At 49.0% G+C, this 11,468-nt stretch overlaps 1 long non-coding RNA gene across 1 annotated transcript; it reads left to right on the top strand.

The window, feature by feature from the left end:
* Positions 1-1,626: 1,626 nt before the first annotated feature.
* LOC121021876 (uncharacterized) lies at positions 1,627-6,509 on the top strand. The gene is made up of 2 exons (XR_005786729.1): positions 1,627-2,149; positions 6,143-6,509. It is a non-coding gene; the product is annotated as an uncharacterized LOC121021876 (long non-coding RNA).
* The last annotated feature ends 4,959 nt before the right edge of the window (positions 6,510-11,468 follow it).

Here is an 11,468-nt window from a genome sequence, read left to right as displayed (position 1 = left end):
TGTCAACTGGAACACCCTCATACACACAGATTCTATAATAAAGCCCAATGGGCTCCACCTCTTGGTCCACTGGCCTTGAGGAGTCTCCTCCCACTGAGTGTGGGTGGGACCTGGAAAATCCTCTAACCAATGAAATGTGGCAGTGGTGATGTTGGATCATATAACACCTCACCAGTTTTCTACTATCTGCTCAAATTACAAGCTTTGCTGAGGCCAGCAGCTGCATTAGAAAGAGCAGAAACTGATGTCAGTCTTCTGTCTACATCCAGCAAGACACTGAGGGCCCAGCCCAACCAACAGGGAACTCTCAGTCCTCCCCCTAAGGCAGGCTTTCCATTTCTTGAAGACAGACATCCTGTTTTCTCTTTACAATGTGAATGTCAAGTTCTTTGCTCTCCCTGCATCTGGGAGGCCCCATGAGTGAGGAAAGGCAGGATAAGAGGAAGTACCTTAAGGAGAGTGAGGCTAGACTTGGCCTCACCTCTCACCTTGGAGAGCAGGTATCACCAGGAGGTCACTTAGAAACAGAGAAGACAGAGACAGCAGGGATTAGAAGGACATGAATGGCCACCCCAGTGTCTCTCAGGCCTGCACAGGGCTGTGCTTTGGGGCTGTGAATAGAACAGTGATGAAGAAACTCTGCCCCAACCCCCCATAGCTGGTCTTTCCCCCTCAGCATTGTGGACAGCCCACCTCACAGTCCAGATGCACACACCGTGGACTCTGTACAGCTTAAGTGTGACCCTCTCTCCCACCATCTGCAGCAAATGAACTCCATCAGCCAATGTAGAACCAACTCTTCTGTCACTTCAAACCCCATGGACTTACTTATAGGGACTGTGAGAAATGCATACCCTTCACAAGACTCAGTGCTGGAGGAGGAGAAGCTGTCAGAGCCACAGAATGAGGTGACTCTTAATGCAGCAGGTGAACAGTTCCAGGAATGAAAAACAAAACAAAACAAAACAAAATAAAACAAAACAAAAAACGGTGGGCTTTTGGGCTCAGGAGTCTGACTGTTTTGTTAGAATCATCGCTCAGTGAACTGAGTCACTTAACTTCTAAGTGATCTTGATTTCTTTGCCTGTAAATTGGAATTGATAGCTTTCCCTGTCTCATGGGACTATTATGAGGTTGAAATGATTCAATTCATGCAAATCCCTTAAACCAGAACTCTGGGGAGGAAGAGAGTCCCACCAATGTAGCTACTGTTTTCTTCCTCCTACATGACAAGTACCAGTTCTTCCTGTCACTCATCAGCCTGAGCCCCTCTCACTTCCTGCAGATGAAGAGCTGTTCTGTCACGTATATCCCATGGGGTGGTGGTGAGGCAACCATGAAATGGCCAGTGTGGAGGTACAGTTGAGGAATCCTCAGAGCAATGGGTGCTGTCTCTCTCTCTCTCTCTCTCTCTCTCTCTCTCTCTCCCATATATATGTTCAATTATACACATCTATACAAACCTCCATACACAAATACCCATACACATTTCTATGGGATTGTGAACCCACCCAGAGAGACAGACACACAATCACATAACGCACTCCCTTCACATTTGCCATTTCAACTGGGGTCTGGCTGACACCCACTTCATCTTTTTAAAAATCTTGAGGGAGAAAAACCAGAGAATATTTGTCTCACTAGAAAGAATCCCACTCCCTAGGGACTCTGGTACTTTCTGGATCTCAGCATGCCTGCTCCTGGAGCTCTCCTAAGTGAGTGGGAGATGTGACCTTAGATTGAGATTCTGGAATCCAGCGGCAGCCATGTGCACTGCCCCCCTGGTATTGGGACTCTGGGCGTCCAGCAGGTCTTCATTCTCTCACCTTCTTCTAACTGCTCTCCCACCCTGGTGTGCCCCCCACCCCGCACCCCAGGCTTTGCTACACAGAAGGATGTTGCCACATTACCTTCAGAATGAACAGGACACTGAGATTAGGAAGTTCTAGATCAGAAGGAAGAAACCTGGACCTCTTCCCCACCCGAGTTCTTGTTGTTCTAGAGCACACCTCCAGCAACTCTACTTCCGACCATCAGAACTGCTGCTCAAACAACCCCAGTGATGAGAGCTCCAAGGAGAACCTGGTCAGCAGATGCCCTCTCGATGAGCATAGTGGCTGGGAAAATGGATCTGAGGAGTAAAGGAAACGTGAGGGGTGTCTCTGTGCCTGGACTCTGCTGCAAGTCTCTAGAAGGGCTCCTGTTTCCCTGATATGTGGCTCCACTCCTCATCCCTCCCAAATCCTGTCTCATGGTGATGGGCTTACGCAGTCCTTCATGTTACACATGGCATGTGAATCTGTGCTCCTCTCAAGAAGACAGCACAGTGGCCAAGCACTTCTGGATGGTTCCATCCTCTTCTGCCTGGTCTCCACAAGCTTCTTGTCCTGGGTCTGGTGCTCCCTGGCACACTGCTAGGTCAGGGTGAGATGTACGGGGCAGAAGCCCAGGGCACACCACACCCCAGGGTGACCTTACAGTCAGAGAGGTGGTGGTGGGTCACATGGTTCTGGTAGGGTCTGTGGTAGACAAAACAGGGAGGGCTAAGTCAAGGTCTTCTAAAGCATCTACTACAAACCATGATGCCTACTGGCCTCCCATCTGTGCCAGGATAGCGGGCAATGATGAGACGACCACAGATGGCAGAGGTCCGTGTCCAAACTCAGGTGGTTGTCAATGTCCTAGCCATCCTGCCACCGCCCACCGTCCTGTGTCCTCCTGGAGCCCCCAGTCATGGTGAACAGCAGGGTTGGGGGCCTGCCCAATCCTCTCCAGGACTAGGCAGTGTCAGTCAGGGCAGAGCATGCCGGCAGAGGCCCTCCAGCTTTTGTCCCTGCACCACCCCACCGGGCTGCTCTGCAGGGAACATTCACCCTGTAGACTATGATATTGTGATATAATAGAAGGATATATGTTGGTCCTCCGACAGTTCCTGCACACAGCTCATAAAATGTTTGTCATTTCCTACATGATGAGAATCATAGGAGCATCTCTTTTTAGATTTGTTCCCACTTACTGAGAAAGCTTTACAAAAGATCCTGGTCCATTACTTACACACAGTACCCAACTTCACTGACCAATGTCTCTCTCCTCCTGTGCTGTGAGCCCTTAGAAGGCAGGACTCTCGGTGCCTGTAACCAAACCATTTGGCAAACTGTGGAATTCAAGCTTCTGTATGGATCTCGTGGTAAAATCTGAGCAGCCTCCCTCTTCAGCTTTAGTTGAGCCTCTCGCTGATTTATGCCGTGAATCCACATGCAAATCTCTTCCCTGTTTCATATGCTAAATTCTCATGACATTTACTAGAAATTATTAAACTATAACCTATGCCCTGAAATCACTCTGTCCGCTTTCACCCCACACCTTGCCCACCCTAACCTCTCCCTGCTTGGAACCCCACCCCTCTCCCATCAACCCAAATCATACACACACACATCAGACTCTACACAAAGTTCCACGTCATTCATGACACTTTCCCTTCTCACTGGGGTGTCTGGCCTATCGACTCTGTGACCATTTCTCTACTTTTCATTTGACATCTAAGGAGGTACCTGTCTTCAGTATCTCAGTGTGTCTCACAAGCTCAATAATGTGATTGCAGAAGTATGGCTGCTTCCCCATCTTAATTATAAGCTCTATGAGGTCAAACAGTAGGTCATCCTTTCTGGTGCCCAACCTACAGTGACCTAAAGAAGTGTCCCTGGCCCACTGAGTCGGCTTAGTCAGTTAGCTAATTAATCAATGATACAAAGACCCTGCCCCTCTGACCAGACTGTAACCACCTTCACTCTCCAGTGACAGCTTGTGCACACCTGCCTGCCCCGGCTGCCACTAGGGGCATTCCTGACAAGAGGGTCTCGGGTCCCTGGGGGTTGGGCTGATGTCGTCTGCAAGGCGCCTTCTGCTTTCTTCCCGGCACCAACTTGCCTGCTTTCATGGGTGCTCTTTGCTCAGATGTGCTCCGTGGTTTGGTTGTAGTATCGCTGCACATTTCTCAGATTTAAGTGCTTACTCTTCCTCTGGCCTGTGAAGAACTTGGTCTTGCCGTCAAAATGCCTTGGCTCCTCCATCAACCCCTGGACTCAAGACTTTGTCTTCATCTTCTCACTGTCATGGCAGATGAAGGGTTGGTCACCCATGGAGCCCAAGGCACTAAATGCAGGGACTCCTGGAGGTGACTGAGACACAGCTGAGGAGAAATACTGAACACAGTGCATTCCTGAAGCAGGAACCAGTGCGTTCAGAGGAAGCTCCAGTACTTACTGAGGACCTAGTTATCCATGTGTGGGGAAGGGTTGTGAGCATGTGTGCCTGTGTGTTGTGTAATAAGAGAGTAGGGCACACAACATAAAAGAATAGTAAGGCAATTACATAACACTCTTCCCTGACCCCCTCTCCTCACACAAGTGATTGTGATATTCAAATCTCACACCCATTGTGCACTGGTATCATTTAGAGAACTAAAAAGAAACCTTCCTCCATATCTGAAAAGTGCCATGAAGAACCTGATCTTGAGCAGGGCTTGAAGATGTGGAGGCATCAGGAGGAGTGGGGGACAGTTAGAAATGTTCTCATGGCTCAGAGTGAGGTGTGAGGAGCCTGGAATGGGACCCTCCCAGGTCCCCCGTGTGATCTTGTAGCATCTCAACCCCTGCTGGTCCCACCGCTCTCCTGACCAAGGTCCCCTTCCTTCACATCACCCTCCCTGTCACTGTGGAAAAGGCACTGGCCTCAGAGTCAGGGGCTTCCGGCCCTCCCACACCCTCTGTTTCCTGGGAAACCCACTCCCCTCTGTGGCCAAAGCTTCTTTATCTCTAGAACAAAGCCATGAGGCTGGAAGGCCCAGGGCCTCCCAGCTCTGCTATGTGACAATTGTAAGGCCCTGGAAGTCACCCAGGATCCAGGTGATGAGTGTGAAGGAGGAAGTACAGGTGGAGGGAGGGATGCCCCGAGAGAAGGCACAGCCTTCAGCTCTTCTTGTCCCAGAGTCCCTGCTCCTGTTCTGTCCTCAAACTCATCCATCCCACCCCAGGACTTTTGATCTCTCCTTCTTCCCTCATGTAGCACACTCTCCCCACCTCCCTGCCACAACCTTTGGTCTGGCCTCCCTCTGGTGTCTGCTGACGTTACTTCCTCAGGGACAGTTTGCCGCACCCCCTTCCAGCTGCACCCCATGGAAGGTGAGTAGCTCCTGCTCACGTGCAGCCATGGCCAGTGAGCATCACATGATTGCATATTTACCACCTACCACCACCAACTTCCCATGACAATGGTGAGTTTTCTTTTTTGTAGGTCCCTATCCTTCGTGCCCCTCACAGTACTGTGTTAGTCAGGGTGCCCAGAGAAACAGACACAATAACATATGTGCATCAAGAGAGAGGTGGGTGTATTTTAAGGAAGCAGCTCATGGGATTGGGGTGGGGCCGGAGGTCCAAAATATGCAGGGCAGGCGGGGGGGCGGGGGCTGGGTGTGCTAGAAGAGCTGATGCGGCAGACGTGATCCAAAGGCAGTTTGGACAAGGACCTGGGTTGTATTTCTTCCCTCTGAGATTAGGAGAGTCTTCAATTTATCATTACCCTCATGTTGCACAACTTTTCCTTTGTTTTCAGTGTCAGTCTGCCACAACTGTTGTGGAAATAATAGATACAGATTCAAGAACATAAATACAATACTAAGAATAAACAGAATGATGTGACAAAGCTTCAGTGCGTTTTAACATTGTTTGAAATATACTAATCGTGAATCTTCTGGGTCTGAGAGGGAACAGGGAGACATAACACCAGCAATGCCTTGTCACAGAGCATCTAATACTGTACAAATGTTATAACGCTTGGGAATGGCTTCCAGACTGTGTATGATTTAGTTCAAAGAAAACACTGTTGACATTTCTAAAATTAAAACAAAATCCCTGCTACTTTTGTCAAAACTCACTGATGTCTTACTCTTGCTAACCATGTAAATATTACATGCAAATAATGCTCCAAAGCTGTGTGAATGTGATCGTGCTAAGCACATGCTGTCAGTGCTCAGAATGCAATGAACAATTAGCAATAATCAGGAAGAAAAGTGTGAAGAACATTATAAATTACCTTACACAGCAAGTTATTGGATTAGTAAAACTTTGTGTAATAACCCTTACAGGGCTGATAAGAGCAACCAACATGGGAAAAGTGCCATCAGAAGTGACACTATCTACTGTGCAGTGAAGCAGAGCATTTTACATGGTGAACGAAGGTTGTGACCGGACTGTGAGCAGCACATGTCCCTGTGGTCCCTGTCACTGTGCTACTGGCTGCAAACCGTGTGTCTGCCAGAATAAGATAAGTATTTGGACAACTTAGAAACCAAGCAATAAATCATTATCAGTGTCGTTTCAACTATGTCATGAGAATGTGTTTTCATCACTTAAATACTAATTGAAGACATGTAAGAAGGAGGGTTTTGTTGATCTGAGAATCCAGTGCATCAAAGGTAGTCATCGGTGCTCAAACAAGATGTGACACGGTTACACGTGTACACATGGTGCCGGTGTGGCCACAAAGTTCAGGGTCTCACACAAAGTTTTAGAGAAATTTCTGGATATTCTAACTTGGTACTGCGTAAGTCATGTATTCAGTGATTTCAGGATGATACAGTGAAATGTGAATTCAAATAAATCACTTTAAATATTTACTTCAGGACATTTTGTATTCACATGTATTATATACAGTAAATGAAGATCTGAGTTGGTTGCCAGAGGGGAGGGTGTGGGGGTTGGGACAGCGGGTGAGGGGGGGCGGGAACACAGGCTCCAGTTAGGGAATGAAGAAGTGACTGAATAGAAGGCACAGCATGAGGAACAGTCACTGATACTGTAACAGGATGTGTCGGGGCAGCTACACCTGTGGTGGAGAGAGCACAATGTGTGAACTTGTCAAAGGTTACCTTGTACACCTGGAACCAATGTAACATCATGTGTCAACTCTACTCAAATTTTAAAAACTATTTAAAATGACTCTATTACAATTTTGGTAGCTTTTTGACTTTTTAAAAAGTGTTTATTTATTTTGAGAGAGAATCTTAAGCAGGCTCCATGCTCAGCACAGAGCCAGAATTGGGGCTCGATCCCACGACCCTGAGATCACGACACGACCGAAATCAAGAGTCCGATGCTTAAACGACTGAGTCACCAGGGGCCCCTGTTTTGGCATTATTTTAACGTTTACTTATTTTAAGACAGAGAGAGAGACAGAGTGCTAGCAGGCGAGGGGCAGAGAGAGAGGGAGACACTGAGTCCAAAGCAAGCTCTAGATTCTGAGCTGTGAGCACAGAGCCCATAGGGGGCTCGAACTCAGGAACTGCGAGATCATGACCTGAGCTGAAGTCAGACACTTAACCGACTGAGCCACCCAGGTGCCACCCCAAAATACTTTCAAATCTCAACAACTAACTTTTTATAATAGTTTAAGAAATAAAATAGACTATAACTTACATCATTTGTGAGCAGTTTACTAATACATGGTTTATTTAGAACATAGACACAGTATAACTTACATCTTTTTATTTATACACTGTATTATTGTACTGGTGCTCAAATGTTTTTCAATAATATCCTTGTCTAACATATAGTTTGCTGGCAGTATTGTTGACTCACTGAATCTGACATAAGAAATAAATGGAGATGACAAGGTGGACACGTGGGACAACTCAGTGAAGTGTTCAGGGAATTCAGAGTTTGTAATCCGGACTGTTAGCAGGGATGTTTAGAACCAGAAAGAATACACACACGCAGGAACATAATAGCAGCAGTCCCCTGACTTTCTCATGCTCACCTTCCCTGTGTTTGAACCCTGCTGACCCATCCACATGGGCATCTCTATGAGATCACAAGACTCGGAACACAGCACAATGGTACTTCTCTCTGAATTCACGAAGCCAGGACCTTGTTGGTTTCTTTGGTGGCCCCCACTCGCTGTGCTGTAGGACTGCACACATGAGGGCAGGATTCATGAAAATCTAAGTTCCCCCAGCAGCTCCCAATGGAGGGAAGGGTGGCTGGGGATTCCCGAGTAACTGACTAACCAGGGCTGACTCAGGGTTACCAGGTCTGAACCAGTTAGGAAAGGAATCACTTCCTGACTGTCTGTGGGGGATAAAGAAACTTTCATTTTCAGGTTGAATAGTCTGGACTGGCTCCCACATAGGAAGGGAGAGTGAGGGCAGAGCACTCTCCCAAAGAGGGGCAGACAGGGGCGCCACCCATTCCCACAGCCCAGCCGGCCTGCAGTCCTTGCAGGAGCCCCCTGGCCCCCAGAATGCGCTCCTCTCCCTGCTGGCCCCACCCTGCTTGAAAGAGGTGAGGAGGATGGTGGGGGCAGGAGGAGAGGGCACCCGGGCTGACCTGCCCCCAGGGCTCAGCATGCACACAGGCAACACCAATCACTCCCTGAACCTCTAACCCTCTAGGGAGCGAGGGGGTGGGGCATGTCTGCTGCAGTTCCCTGAAGACAGTTTAAAGTCAGAGCTGGAAGAGGATTGTTTGCTTGTGCTTTCGGGTCCCCATCTCTCCTGGGCTGCACACTCTGTGGCAGCAGGTGGAGGATCCCAGACAAATGCCAGGATTTTCTTTCACCCTCCTCCCTCCCATCTTCACTGTGTGCTGTGTTTGGGATAATTCCCTGGTATGATGTCTGCAGGGGAAAGTGCAGATGGCAGTGGCTTGGATCTCGACCACGAATCTGCACGCAGCCCCTGAGGAGACAGAGGAGCATGGAGGGGACTGAACAGGTCATGTTGCTCAGTGCACTTGAGAAAGCAGAAAACCACGTGCATTTGTCGCCTCTCACCCCCATACATCTCCTCTTCCGTTTTCCCTCCAACCCTCCAGAGCAACAGCACCCTTAATGATCTGTCCCATGGAGCTGGGGGAGGGCGGGGGCTCAGGGGACAGTGGCCTTCCTGCACTGTTCCCTCTGTGGTTCCCAGTTAGAGCCACAGCCATCCTTCCATCCTGGCTCACAGCCGAATGCAGCAGACGTAGGCTGCTGTCCCATGAGGTAGAAGGACTGCAGCTGAGGGGCTGGCTTTTTTCCCATTTTAAAATTCTTTCCTGTTGTTGCTGCAGGATGTTGTACATACAGAAACAGGAAATGGGAGAAGGAAAGAGTTGACTTGGATTCTCAGAAGGCAAAGACAAATGAACACAAAATAAGAAACCAACAAACAGGAATTTACACGTTACGGAGTTTAAACCATTCATAACTCTGCGAAGTCAGTGCCATATTACTGTCACAGTGTCACTATGCAATGTGAGGACAGTGGGTAGAAGTGCCAGATGACAAGGCTGGTGGAACCCAAGCCTGTGACAGGCACCTCAGGGCTCCATCTCCTGGGGCAATTTCAGTGAGGGAGGGGCTCAGAGGGCCTGCGCTTGACCCCTCATGATGCCACAGGTCCCTGTACAACGAAGGCACCACAGAGTGGGACCCTTTCAGTGATGGAGGAGCACAACCTAATCCTACTACGGAAGCGCGTTCCTGTGTGATGTCTGATTTGAAAACAAAAATAAAACAAACCTTATGATGATGCCCAATTCTGTCTCCCTGAAGCTTCTATAGAAGTGGATGATTTCTGAGGCACCTGATGTCTCAGTCCATAGAGCACATGACTCTTGATCTTGGGGTTGTGAATTCAAGTCCCACGCTGGATGTAGATTTACAGAAAAAAATACAATAATTTAGAAATGGCCAATTTCTGGGGTGACTGGGTGTCTCATTCAGTTTAGCATCCAACTCTGGATTTCAGCTCAAGTCACGATCTCACAATTTGAGAGATTGAGTCCCATATCAGGCTCTGAGCCAACAGGAAGGAGTCAGCTTAGGATTCTCTCTCTCTCTCTCTCTCTCTCTCACTCTCTCTCTCTCTCTCTCAAAAAATAAATAAATAAATAATCATTAGAAAGAACTGTTAAAGAAAAGAAATGACCACTTTCTGACCCCTATAAGTCAAAGAGAATAAGTGTAAGTCTTCACATGACACCCTTCAAATACTTTAACTCATGTCACAGACAAGGTATATCGCATCAATATAAAAAAAAATAAACAAAAGTGGGCTGCTTTCAGTAGGAGGGTGGATGCAATTATTCCAGCCCAACATTACTGGAAGGGTGAGGTTCTACCTAAGTCTTTTTGATGAGGCTGATTAATTGATTAACTCTGATGATACATATTTGGGGCCTGATCTCTGATGGGCACTGAGGATACAGCAGTGAGCAGGTAAAACAGGCTTGTGTGTTTATATATTAAATATTCAGCCTGAAGAGACAGACATTTAGATCATGGAGCAGGGACCCCATCCTGGGAGCAGCTCAGGACATCCTCCCTGAGCAGGTGGCATCAACCTGAGCCCCCAGGACGAACAGGAGCTGACACGGGAGGAATGGCTCACTAGGGGAGCAGCTGGGGAGAAGTCCTGGCTGGTGGCCGGTGTGGCAGGCTCTAGGGTCTGACCAAGTGCAGGGAAGCCGCCGGCGGCTGCAGCCTGGAGCTGAGGAGTGGGAGCCTGGACCCGGCCCACCTGGATCCCAGGATGTCCTCCACCGGCCACTTAGCTTGGGTTGAACAAGTTCCTCACCCAGGGACGCGTCAACCTCCTCCCTGTACCACAGCTGATGCTCTAGGGATGAGGTGACACCTGTGTAGTGCTTGGAACAGTGTCTGGCATTGGCTGATGCTCGAGTACTGTTTGCTTTCATGGCTGGAGGGAAACAAGGTGGAGGGAGGGGAGGCTGAGGACAGAGGCTGGGCCCTGGAGCCCTCCCTGCCTGGTGTGGGAAACACAGTGAGGGTGAAAGTCCATGTGGAGGAAGGCTACTCGGGTGCAGTGTAGGGAAGAGATGGAGAGGAAGAGAGGATATGCGGGGACCTGTCAGGAGACCACTGCGGGGGCCACACTAGTGGCACATGTCAGCCCTGTGTCTCCTAAACCACCCCTGTGCCATCTCTACTCCTTTTCACACTCCTCACCTCATCGTCCTCCCATCACAGGTCAGCCTTAGGTGAGAAGAATTATTGACCACAATTGGGCAGCAGTCATCGTGACCGAGCCAACTATATGGAACCTTCTGGAAGAGGTGACCTGTAGTGTCACCTGGTGAACTGGAAGGACCCTGGGAGCATCCTTTGTGGCCACAGCTTCTCCAGGCCCACATCACCACGTGCTGTGTCACTCTCGGAGCCACCAAGGAGCCATGGGCTGTCCATCCTGAACAAAGCCATTTCAGGAGGGGACATCAGGCCCGACTGGACACTTGCCAGTGTGGTGTCAGCCTCCTCACCCTGGAGCCCAGGAGTGGGAATCCAGCACAGGAAGTTTTCTCACCAAGCCCACCCACACCCCTCTGCCCAATGCACAGCAAAGCCAATGACTGAGACCCCAGGGTGCAGCAAGGAAAGGGTTTATTTGAGAAGCAGCCTAATGAGAGGTAGGA

Source organism: Herpailurus yagouaroundi, unplaced genomic scaffold (assembly GCF_014898765.1).
Source record: "Herpailurus yagouaroundi ecotype Mexico unplaced genomic scaffold, PumYag 345, whole genome shotgun sequence".
Lineage (NCBI taxonomy): Eukaryota > Metazoa > Chordata > Mammalia > Carnivora > Felidae > Herpailurus > Herpailurus yagouaroundi.
This window is presented reverse-complemented; position numbering and strand designations above follow the sequence as displayed.